At 47.5% G+C, this 12,906-nt stretch overlaps 1 long non-coding RNA gene across 3 annotated transcripts; it reads right to left on the bottom strand.

Annotated features, from left to right (window-relative positions):
- Positions 1 to 4,189: 4,189 nt before the first annotated feature.
- Positions 4,190 to 12,597, bottom strand: LOC116451112. Of its 3 annotated transcripts, XR_004243097.1 has the most exons (4): positions 12,492 to 12,596; positions 10,863 to 10,925; positions 8,520 to 8,592; positions 4,190 to 8,410 (listed from the first exon to the last, which is right to left on the bottom strand). It is a non-coding gene; the product is annotated as an uncharacterized LOC116451112 (long non-coding RNA). The 3 variants fall into 3 exon arrangements; XR_004243095.1 differs by having other exon boundaries at positions 4,190 to 8,592; positions 12,492 to 12,597; XR_004243096.1 differs by having other exon boundaries at positions 4,190 to 8,592; positions 10,863 to 10,928; positions 12,492 to 12,595.
- Positions 12,598 to 12,906: the final 309 nt, after the last annotated feature.

Genomic DNA, 12,906 nt, shown 5'->3' with positions numbered 1-12,906 from the left:
TTTTCCAAGTACTGCACACTACTGCCTATCCATGGCCTGCTCAATTACAGCTGACCTAATATAAATGATGTTAATAGCAGACCTAAAATATGAATTCACACAATGTAATTCAGATCAAATGACCACATTTGTGGAAGATCTATTTGTAAATCAGAATTCTCTTTAACAAATATTAGAATACTGATCATAATTATACTGTAGGTTGTTCTTTCAAAGAGTTTTTCTTCCAATGCACTACAAAGTCTGATTGTATTTCTTAATTTGTCCTAAATCACCTTTGCCTGTTGCAGAACCTGTGACTTGCTGCAAAAATATGCAGTGCATCTCCAAGAAGAGGAAACACTCCATCTCCTGAAAGGTTTTCCAGTCATGGTTACCGGCAGTTATTCACATGATGGGATTTGGGAAAGAGAGAAGGGGTTGAGTTAGTCATAACAAGGATTTTATCTTTCACACTGTAGCTGGAGCGGGGAATTCCCATACTGTTGGGGGCAGGGGTTGGAATTGCATGGACTGTGTGGTCACAGATTTGGGAAGATGCTTTGAGCCACACTGGCACCAGGAATGATGCTCTAGCAGCCCAGGTCTGCCTTCCACCACACCACCTTTGTCTGATAGAAAAGGTCTATACTTAAAATCTTACTGAATGTTCCCACATTTCAGGTGCCGTGGAACAGACACCGGGGTGTTTTGACTTCACATAGGTACTTGTCAGATTAAGTTCATCGCCACAGAGAGATTCCTTATTCAGAAGCTTTTGTTGGTCTCTGAAAATTCTTTAGATAAAAAGTTACCCACTCCCTCACCCTTCCTAGAATAGTTCTACCTACTGCAGCCTTTCACAGCACCTGTATGTGCACAACAGGAAGATAAATCCTCACGTGAAAATCGTTGAAACTGCAGTTGTTACTTTTTATTTGGTAATTTTGGTTAAAAGACTGGGGGTTTAGTCACACCTTTGCAAGTTAAACACCAGCTTTATACTACCCAGACATACATTGTTAAAGCATTATGAAAGCACAGAGGAATATCTTGTATTTGAACACTGATGTGGCATTTGAAATTCATTATAGTTCCACATTTTATGAATCACGTATGTAGGCTGGAAAAATAATTTGGAATATTTACAGGTTTTGCTACACTGTCTTCTCCCTGTGACATCTGGCATTTCTGTACATTTTGGTAGCTCAGACAGAAATGTGATGAAAAGTCTCTCTGTGAACTGAGCTGGCACTTCACTTGGGGCTTTTTTTTGGCAATACTGTTTTTGAAAATTGAGGCAAATAAGGATCTTTCAGTTGCCTTGTAATTGTATAGCCTGACTGATTAAATGGTGGTGTTTTTCATTGTCTATTATGCTCTGACAATCCTGTCAAGTATGTACTAATCCAGCAGCAAGGGGTTGACAGGGCTTACAGGGAGCTGGTTACAAGTTATTAAAGGACTGTCTGCCCTGCCTCGACTGCCTTTAATTCCCACGCAGGTTGCACCTTGCAAGATCAGATCTCCATTCTTGGCAAGCACCTTTATAAGCTGAGACATCACTGTGGTCTGGTTTTTTGTGGTTTTTTTTTTTTTTTTCTTTTTAATTTTTGTACTATTTAATTACCCAAGCAGCTGTAGTTTGATGAGTATTCTGATGGGGAGAACACTTCCCAGCTCTGCACGGATGCCAGTACTCAGTAAGCTCATGGTACTGCAGGCACCAAGGTGAAGAGGGTAGGGCTAGAAAAGCACAAAGATTCAGCACAATCTAAGAACTGGCTGTGAGGATTTTCATCCCTAGAGAAGCTGAGAGAGAGATCATGCTAGTTAACTGCCAGGTGATAAAAGGCTGGTGCAAGGTATGTGTTGGGGACATACTTGAGTGGCTGCAAATGCTCTTCTGTGTGTGGGTTCTGCTCCAGTAAAACACCAACTGATAATTTGAAACATCATCTTGGAAGGTGGAAATCCTTGTGGAACCAGCTGGAGAGATAGGCAGTGATGGTATATAAATCAAGGTGCAGGTAGATTAACCTGTTCCAAGAAGAGTGGTGTTTATCTAACAAGTCATTATTAGTGGTATCTTTATTTTGTGCCCACTGTAACCAGAAAGGGAACCAACCCCCGTGTGTCTCCTGTGTATCTCCAAGTGAACTGTAGGAAATCATCGTACTTTTAAGATACAGCTTTGGGCATTAGGGGTGTGTGAGGGGATTCCCAGTCAGTCAGTGCCCTCTCACACGTTTTGATTCCCCACCCCAGCCCTTCACAATCAGGAAGAGGGGTGTGGGTGGTGGTGTGGGGCTGGGTTTGCCCCTGGAGCCCCGGGATCCGCAGGGAATTCCGTCTTTGCCACCGTGTGCTCGGCCAGCGCGGGGCTGTGGGGCAGTGGGGCAAGGCTGGCAGAAGCGCAAAGGGTTGGCTTGGCTGTCCTGCAGGTTGGAGCAGGACAAAATCCTTCTCCCCAGGAACAGACTGCCTGGGTATCGATGGAATGCGCTGCCTTTCCTGTGGATCCGGGAAGTACCAGAGCAGCGATGCTGATGCTTCACTTGCCTGTTTCCCATCTGAGGAACTGGGATGTGACTAAGCCAACCCTAAGGCAGGGAAGAGGATGGTAATGGTGTGTGTGTGGGGAGTGTGTGTGTGAGCTTCTAAATGTTCATTGCAGTGCCTTTATCAGATCTTTCCTCCCCGGTTTCTTTCATGACAAGTTTTTCTCCTTCATTCACAAAATGCAAAATATCCTGTAGCAATCAGAGACAAAATACGGGGTAGAAGTATCTTCTGTGGTGTAAACTCCTTAACTTGCAATTAGAAAACCACCCTGAGCTTTCTAGTATAGCATAATCACGACCCCCTCTTGCCAAGCTGCATCTTCCCCCAGTCCCCTCCTGGCCATCAGACCTTACTTGGCAGTTCTGCACACTCAATTTCTTTTCAGTGTAAGGGGGAAGCTATTTTCTCTCACGGACCATATGGCATGAGAACTCACTCTGGACAGTTTATAAATGAATATATGCTCTACTTGAATCATAGTTTGAGTAACCTTCAGTATCCTGTTACTTGAACAGCCACAAGGATGGGTTTACATGAGAAATTGCTGAGAGCAATGTCTTACACTTTGCTTCAGAAAATAAAATACCTGAATTAGTGTTTTTCTTCCATTTGGTGAGCTTGTTGCCAGAAACCGTGTCATCCAGGCGCCAGAGCCATTGTTTGCACTGGTCACCACTTTAGCAAACCCTCATGGGAGAGGTGAGCTGGCTTGTTTTGCTATGTGGCTGACACCTGCCACATCTAATTTAACCCAAGATTTTTTTCTTTGTGCAGCTTTGCACTGGGGGCAGCTGCACAGCTGGGTACACAGCCAGGGTCGCCTACCCTTGCTAAGAGGGAGTGAGACATATGAAAAGTCTCTGTAGTGCAAAGAGCAAGACCTGAAGTCATTAATATTAGGCACTGGGAGTTGCTGTTGTGCAAGGGGCACTGCTCAAACACCTGCCAAAGCCAGTCCTGGCTCCGAACACGCTGGATGTGAACTGAGGAAAAGGAGATGAGGTGGGTGGGCAAGAAGTACAAAGAAAGCAAGATAATGCTGGATACCACAACAAGCTGCCAGCCTTTGCCAAAAATTCCTTCTGCATCAAAGGAGGTGAGGAGGAAAACGCTGAAGGTAGATAAGGTGGCTTTTTGGGTTGCTTTTCCAGTGTTTACAGGAATCTGCAACACCTTGTTTGACTCCCACACCACCACCTCTGGTACTGTGAGCAGAGCAACATAACCTCAGTCTTAGTATGTGGGACAGTTTTGGTCTGGGGGAAAGAAAAAAAAGATTAGTGTAGAAACATGTGAACTAGAGGCTTGTTTAATGACTGTCTTCTAAGCCCAGCAGCCATGCAGTGGTGTGATGATGTGCTGCACATATTTACCTACCAAAGGTAACTGCTGCCTTCCAGCTTGTTTATAAAATCACAGCAAAAACTACTGAGGAAGCTCAGACTTTTCCTCCACAGTGGTCAAATGCATTCCTGATGCAGCAAATATCACATTTAAACAAAAAACCACATCTTTCTTTATCCTACACAGAGAAGTTTGCCGAGGCTGCTTTGCTGCTGCCCCTCTGCAGATGCCTTATAGAGTTGCAGTGTGGGTCTGTGTGGGACTGGTGAGCCCAAGGAGGCTTTGCAAAGGCATTTATAGCTTTTTCAAGTGGTTTGTACTCAAATGCAATAGGGAAATCAACTTGCACTTGAAACTTCTGCATCTCAGGAAAAAAAATAACAGGAGCTTCCCCAGCTTTTCAGAAAAAAGCACAGCTGGATGTCTGTCGTCTCCCCCCCATCCTCAACTTTCTGTATTAATAATTGGCAATATCCTGAAGTATCTGGAGCAGAGCAGGGAGGCACGCAAGTCATGGAAGCCAGGCAGCTGCAGAGCCCTGTCCTGCACCCTCAACCCTCGCTCCCAACATCCCCATGCCCCTGTTATGGCCCATCCATCCCTGCCACAGCTTGTGCTGCTGACCCCTGTGCAGCCACCTCCATGGGTGCATTTTTCTGTCCCCTGGGATCCTATTGCCTTGATTTAGCCTTTATATTTAATTCTTGCCTGCTGCTCTACAAACTGCAGTGCTTTTACTCTCCCATTTTGATACTGCAGGATACTGTCGCCTGAAAGCAGTTTCAGGAGGAGTCTTCAGTTTGTGAACATGGTGAAAATGTCTTTTTCTACCTGAATAAAATCAAACTGACCACAATAGAACTGGCCCAAAAAAAGTAAAAGACATTTAAAATCTTAACGCTGCACCTGTAAATGTCAATAGAAACCTTAAAAAAAAAAAAAAGCAAAATTAATATAAATGTACAATTACCAACTTTATTGACCAATTTCCCTGTTAACCAAGTCACTCATCAAGTTATTTTTCAGAGGGCAAGCAGTATGGTATACAGTAGTTAATGGCTTAACTTGTTGAGAGCAGGAATCAACCATTTTACAGACACAAGTGGAAGAATACCAGTGTCTGGTTTAGAATGTGGCAGTTGTGTGCCCAAACATGGTGAGTTTGACCCCTTTGAGGGCAGAGGCTTTGAAAAGCTGCTCCTCCCCATGCCACAGACATTTGTGTTCCAGGGGTGCCTCATACTGACACTCCATGCACAGACCAGGATTGAAGCTGTAAATCAGCAAGAGGATTTTCCCCTGCCCTAGACCTATTGCCTGTGATTTAGTAATTCCTTAAAATAGCCATCAAAACAAATGTTCCGGAATTCACAACCACCAGGAGGCTGCTGGATTAACAGCCCCCTGTTAATGATGCACCATCACTGGCACGACCTACACGCTCATTCCCACCATATCAGATGAATCTTGACCAGGCAAGGCACCACCCCAGCCCTTCCCAGGAGCATCCGACTCTGTGGTGGCCCTTGTGTCTATTGCAGCAGGGTTTGGGAAGCTTCAAGTGGTGCAATGTTAAGGAAAAACTTTTCACCATGGGGTTGGGACAGTTCTGGAGGAGCTCACTACTGCGGTGGTGGGTATGCAGGCAAATCCTCAGGTGGTCCAAACTCTTTCCACCATGGCCCAAGTGGTGCCAGATGCTTGCTGGGCACTGGCAGCCCACCTATGCTGGCTGTGCCCTGAGCTGGGGTATCCTGAGAAAGGCTGGGGCAGCTGCAGAAATCTGGGGAAAGATGATGCCTCCTGCAGCAGGGCTTCCCCAAGAGCACCCCAGGCACAACTACAGGGTCCCTCCCTCCCACCCAGTTGAAGCTCTGGTCCCCACCAGCCCTTGCACCCCTGCAATGTCCCCCACACGTCCTCCCCATGTTCTGAGATAGGGTGCATCCAGGGGCCAGCACTGCCCCTGTGCAGCCCCAGGTCCTGCCTCCCCCCAAAGCCCAGGGAAGGGCTCATCACCGTCTCCTGGGGCAGGCTCCCCGCCCCCTCCACTCCTGGGGCTGGGGCACTGAGCACCCACCAGCAGTGTTGGGGTGCAGCCCCTGCCCCTTTCCCATTTACGACACCAAGCCCTTGTTGGTTGCTGCCTCCACAGTGGTTTATTAGGGTGGGAGTCAAGAGCCCCCGGCAGTGTGGGAGGCACAACAGGGGTGCCACGGAGGGACCCCAAGAGCCAGAGCCCCAGCTCCTGCAGCAGGGACCGATTTCCAGCCTCACTAAAGCAGCAATGCAATACTGGAGAGCAACAGGCGATCCCAAACTCCAGTATTTACGTGCTGCTAGAGCACTGCTGACAGCTCTCCATGACCTGCAGACCCCCCTCTCTGCCCCAAACACAGGGCAAGGGTCCCTTGGCCAATCCTTTGCCAGTGAAAGGACCGAAGAGCAATAGATGAGGGGTAGATATAGTATGGGATGTGGTCATGCCCATGCTGGAGAACAAAAAGGAGCCACAAGTCCTTCCTGCCTTCAGGGCCACAGAAATACGAGCTCATAGGGGATGTATTCGTAGCTGCAAAGGATGTGCACAGTACAAGCACCAAGAGAACGAGTCTACACATACCTGAACTAACGAGATACATGGGAATGTGTTTAGCTTCCACATCTATGATAACCAGAAGCTCACTTTCTTGTCTTATCCTTGAGGTAATGAGGCAGCCCAGAATGGTCTGTATCTCCTTGTCCCTACAAACCATGATGTGCTGCTACATCTCCTCAAAGCCCACTGAATGTTGACATTCCAAATGGTATTTTGAATATATATATATATAATTTTTTTTAAAACCATGATATAAAGAACTGAAGAACACTATACAATGAAGACATTTAACATGCGTGCATTACCACCACAGGACAAGGGGTTTTTTTCTTCACAGGTACTATCAGACAGTCTGTAACTATAAGAGAACAAGCAGTTATACAGTGCAAATGAACCAGTTTCAGAAACAAGATCAGAAATTAACTGTTCCCCCCAGCCCCAAACAACACTTAGTATTGGGTCCCAGCAAATCATACACTTTCAGACCCAGCAGATCTGTTGCTTTTGCTACTGTGAAGAGCCTGCAGAACTCCCCAGCCCTTCCAAATGGTCTGTGGGGAAATGTTACCTTGTACTTTCCTCTTAGGTGACACTAACAATCAAGGATTTTCCAGAAGTCACAATGTTAATATTCCAGAAAAATAAATCCAGATTCCAACAGTTGAAACCTGTTAAATTTTCCTTAAAATACTTTTATTCAGCTCAATTTGACTTTTGAGATACGTAAAAAACCCCTTATTTTTAAAAAGGTTAGATGATGGTTATTTACCATGTGAATGGACAAACTTTATGTGACCAGAAATTAAAGATATCTGGAACTTCATCACCTTCCCTGCCTGTACCAGAGCAGAAAGCACCAGAGCAGGGCAGGAAGGGGCCGCAGTCCTGCCGAAGGCAGCTGCCAGTGGCACTTACACATTAGCCTGCCAGGCTGCACAGGAGCTGTGCAGACAGACTGATATTTTTTCTGTTTTCTTTCAACCTTCCCCCCCCCCCCACCAGTTATATGACAACTTCCTTCAGTTAATTTTCTTAAAAAGAAGTATCACAAAAAAACTGAACAATGTCAGAAATTACACCTTGGCTTCGAATTCTTGCGCCATCCCCTTGTGCCCAATGTGCTGCTGAGTCCCTGCCTCTTTAGCAAACTTAAAAACAGGAATTTCAAAAGTTCTTGTGACCCATGCCAAGTGATTTCAAATTTTAAATCAAGTATTTGCCAACAAAAAAGCAGTATATTTTCACTACTTCAGTGTCCTCAACACTGACAGCACCAGGGCCAACTCCCTAATGAGCAACTGCTACTCGCTGCAAAGCCAACACGTAGCCAGTGTTAAACCTGTACGACCTAATTCAAAACAACCCCCCACATAATATTACCATTAATTACTTCTGTAACAATGTTGTACTTGACTGTACCTGAGCAATCTTATTTCTTTCCTCTCTTCAAGTGACTCCAAAAGAAAAAAACAACAGCAAGCATGTTCAGCTTTAGAATCCATTTTGATGGAGTTTGAGGTTCACGTTTTAATTAATATTTTCATTTTTATATAAACCAGACTCTTGTCTAGTTCAACAACAAGGGCAAGAGCTCTCTTTAGTGAGGACTTTTCAAAGCAAGGGTTCAATACACCTCCACCAGCCTCTAGCACAGAGGGAAAAATCAACATTCACACAGAGTATTGGGCAACTAGAAATTTGGGATAGGCAGTGAAATACGTATCTGAGAAAATATGCATGTTTATGACATGACAGCATCAATATTTTATGCAATAGAAAGTTCCATGTTTGAATCATCTCATCTCACACTTCAGCTTCTTTCAAACTTAGTTTGTGCTTTGGAAACTCAACTTTAAATCAGAAATTGGCATCTGAATACGGTTGTTCAGCTTTGAGTTCACCTGAACGTCTCCAAGGTATTACCTGCAGTACCCAAGAAGGGATATGCGTGTCAGAGGGACCTGCATCTACCCAGAGGGATGCAGATGCTACAGGTATTTTGGTGGGACATGAGCTTACCTTCCCAACTCACCTCTGAACACAGGCACATCAGCTCCTGCATGGACTCCCTAGACACAATCAGGCAATCGCTGCTTCAGTGGGAGCTACAAATCAACAACAGAAAGGGTTTGAGAGGCGCTGGCAGAAGGGGGCAACTCCAGGAGCAGGGACCAGGGCTGTTGGGCAGGGTCCCTCCCAAGGTACACAGAGACAGGTGCAAGTATTTTTAAAATTAAAGAAAAAAAAAATCAAATTTTCAGCTCCAAGTAGGGCAGACTATGAAGCAGAATAACTACATTCCTCTCTATTCTCCCCATTCCTGGGGCTACTGGCACCATTGGCTCAGTGTGACTCTGGGCAGTGACACCCAGGGCACACTGGTAACCCCAAATCATAACCCAGCTGTAGAGAAATGAGGAATGAGCCAGAAAAACCAGGGGCAGCTCTGGGCAGGTGGGAAAGCCATTGCTCACAACCATGGCCAGCAGCAAGCCCACCTTCCTCCCTGAAAGGGTTAAAACAGCAGCAGCAAGAACAACTCTACTGGTCCTGGCAGACCAGAAGCAAAGGAAACATCTTAATTATGCTGGTTTAGGTGACCAACCAGGCCTAGGACAGGCAGGTAAGATGCAGAGAGGCTGTTTGGGGGTTGATGCTTTTGTGGTGGCACCACAAGTGCCCCCTCTCACTGTCAGGTAGAGGAAGCATCCCAGGAGCACCTTCAACTTCCAAGTGGCACCCCACTATGACCAGGAACAGGGGTGTCCTGCTTACTGGTAGCCCCAAACATGAGGAGAATTGCTCCAAAAGCTCCGTCTCAATGCAAAAGCACTGCAACAGCCCTTCAGCTGCCAAGAGCTCCATGCCCACAGTGTGTGCACCAGCTCTTTCTAGAAATAGAAGCTTCTACCTGTCATCTATGTAAGCCAGCCACCTACAGAGGTTTAATCAAATCCCCCGAATAACTGGGGAATTTGAACATGCAGAGAACCACTAATGCAATTCACAAAACAATGCAACTTCTGCTTGCCAAAGTATACTGGGCAATTAAGCAAAACCCACCCCACCCCCGACTCCAATCCCAAACACATACACAAAACCAAAACAAATTCCCCCTGAAATACTGGATTCCCTTAAAATACAACCTTATCCCCCCTCACTGACACTAACCAGAAAAAAAAGAGAAGAAAAAAATATGTGAGAAGAAGTGCCATGGGAAAGGAAAAGAAATAAATACAGGAGCCCATGACAGAACAAATTTGCATACAGAGCCTTTACTGACCCACACACTTCAGAGCTAGGTGAGCTCAAAGACAAGTAAATATTAAGCATTTCCTATATATAGAAAAAAATAGGAACAAAACCCCCAGCTCTGCTATCAAACAGTTTTCCAGGAGACATGCACAAACAAATCCTGAAGTCATTGTTCTAATTTGAAACAAATGGAAAAAAAGAGGGATTTATTATTTTACAAAAAGACTAAAGTAAATCATCTCATTACAGCTGCAAGTCCCAGACACTCATTAGCAAGGCAAAATTACGGTGACAAAACGAAAATAAGGGTGTGAACCACCAGAACACTTCATATCTGCCTTGCTCTGAAAAATCCCAATACTTTCGTTGCTGCCTCCTTTTGAACAACGAGGTTTAAACAAAAGTCACGTCCTGATATTTACAAATGTGGCCAATAGCTGGGATGAGACCCGGTGCTTGATTGACAGCCACCACATGGCTCCAGCTCTGCCATTCCCGGCAGGAATTGCCTCACAGGGCTGCTGAAGGTGAGCAAGGGCTGCGGGAGGAGAAGTGGCTGTGAAGGAGCCTGAGCAGTCCGACGTGGGAACTGCACGCAGCCAAGTTACTTGCATTTGCGCGGCACCTACAGTGCATCTCCCCATCACCCAAAATCGCTGTTCTGCCCAGCCAGGACTTGCTCCTGGGGACACAAAATAAATGCAGAAAATAAATTTTGTCCCTGTTCTTGTCGAAGCCATGTAAGAGCAGGTCATTTCCCACATGCTTCATCAAAAATAATTTTTTTTCTCACAAATTTGCCCATAGAAGGGTCAGGGAAGCAGTACGCAGTTCGTATAAACCCCAGTGCGTTTTCCTTCCAGCACAGCTCACCTTCCCCGCGCTAAACCACACACCATTGACACGCTCTTAGGTGGGGCTGAACACCCGAAACCAAACTGCAGCTACCAAGGGCAGATTCAAATAATGCAAAAAATGAATTCGTTAACTTCACTCGATGTGAAACTCGAGCCTGACATTGTTACCAGCAGGATCAGCTGTGTTTACCAAGGTGAGGGTGTTAGTGGGACGGGGAGCTACTGGCGCCTGCAAAGGCCTGCAGGACAAGACTTCAACTTACAGCACTCCAGAAAACCAGTAAAATCCACAGTAAAATTCCAGGATCCACAGTTTCTTCTCAACACTGCTGAGGAGAAGAAAAGTATGATGCTTCTTGTTACTTCCAAGATTTAGCATTGTCATCTCATCCAGTTCTAAACAACAAGGGTCAGATCTAGAAGCCCAATTCATGAAGTTTATTTGTTAAGAACAGGAAAAAACCAAACAAAAAACCTATTTCTTTTTGGTCAGATGAACAATAATTCAAAACATAACAAGCACACTGATTTCTTTTTTTTCTTTTTTAGGTTTAGGTCAGTTTGCCTGAAGCATTACTTAAAGCTCCCTCTTATATTTCATAAATGTTTACTGCATTAGCAGCTCAGTTTTACTGTATTTCCCACCGAAGTGGATTAACTTAATACAGACTTTTACAGTTGCCGGTGAGTTCTTTGGATTTCTTCAGAACAGAAGATGATGAAACTTGGCAGATAGTCCCTCACCTACACTTAACACACATAAGACACACAAGCAGAATTTCTGGTTTTCGGGGGGAGCAATTAATGTTTTAACCTTGGAAAACTCACTCTCCGAATGCAAAAAAATTGTCTTTATATACCTAACGCATATACGGGAAAAATATTGTATGTAGGATCAATTACAGAGGGAAAAGTCCCAGCGCCGTGCATGTTGCTCCATCACTGCAGCTCCCAGAGCGCTGCGAGGCTGCCCTGGGAAGCTGGCCCTTGCCAGGATATTCAAATTTCCTGTACAAACCGAGCAACCATCGAGGGGAAAAAGGAAAAAAAAGCAAAAGCTGGCTGACAATTGGTGGTTTTTTTAAAATATTTCAAATTATTTCGGCGAATTATTCTTCGGTTACACTAGCGCTTTTTTTGTGTGTATAGAACTATTTTCTACGTGCGGGGGCGCGCAGACGCCGCGCTGGGCCGGCAGCTCGCGGGTCCCCGCGTTTGCTTTAAATAAAGAGGGAAACGGGAAAAAAAAAATTCAACCCCGAGCTCCACCTGCGGGGAGCGGGCGCGGCTCAAAAGAAAAAGATAAAAAAATTATTAATAGTGGGGAAAAAAAAACCAAAAACAAACTACATGATGAAAACGCACCCGGGGGGTCGTGGGGGCGCCCCGCATCCACGTGGGAACCGGCCCCGCGCGCCACTCCCGCACCAACGGCCCGGGGGGCCCCGCCCGCCGCCCCCGGGGCTCCCCCGCTGTCACCGCCCGCCGCGTCACGGCCCCCCCGAGCCCCCCGGGGCCGCCTTTGTGCGGCGCGGGGCGGCTCCCCCGGGGGGGGGGGGGGGGCGCGGGGCACTGTCGGTGCCGCCGCGCTCCCCACCCCCCCGTCCCAAAAGTTTTTTGAATAGTTTTGGTTGGTTTTAACTTCTTTACCCCCCCGGCAAAGTTTCGGCCGGACCCGCGTCCGCCCGTGCCCCGCGGGGAGCGGCGCGACCCCGCCCACGAGACAGCAGCGGGAGGGGGTCCCGCCAAGCCCCCCCCCATCCCACCCCGTCTCGCGAGCCCCCCCCCCGGGCCGGGCCGGGCCGGGCCGTGCCGCCCGCAGCGGGGACAGGCTACGGGGGGCGCCGGCCGCTCCCCGCGGCGCCCCGGCCCTGCCCGCCCTCCCTCCTCACCTCCGAGTCCACTCGAAAATGGCGCCGAAACCGAAAAAACTTCGCAAATTTCATTGTAGGCGGCTGCAAGGGCTGCTGGGAGCGGGGGCGGCCGCAGCACCGCCCGGCGGGGCGGGCCGGGCCGGGCTGGGCGAGGCGCGGCGCGGCGCGGCGCGGGGCGGGGCGGGCGATGCTCGGGGGCCGCCCGACGAGCGATGCGCGGCCCGTGGGCACGGCCGGGGCGGGTGTGCGGCGTGCGGGTCCCGCCCGGCAGCGGGTGCCTAGAGCGCCCGGGGGAGGATTCACCTGCCCCCGGCCCGGGGCCGTGAGCCGGGACCGCCGCGCCTCCGCAGCCGCTGAAAGCCGCGTGCAGGGAAAAAACTCAGTTAGGGAAAAAGTAAACAGATGCATGTAAAACACGAAAGCTGCACGGGAG

This window comes from Corvus moneduloides, chromosome 14 (assembly GCF_009650955.1).
Source record: "Corvus moneduloides isolate bCorMon1 chromosome 14, bCorMon1.pri, whole genome shotgun sequence".
Lineage (NCBI taxonomy): Eukaryota > Metazoa > Chordata > Aves > Passeriformes > Corvidae > Corvus > Corvus moneduloides.
This window is presented reverse-complemented; position numbering and strand designations above follow the sequence as displayed.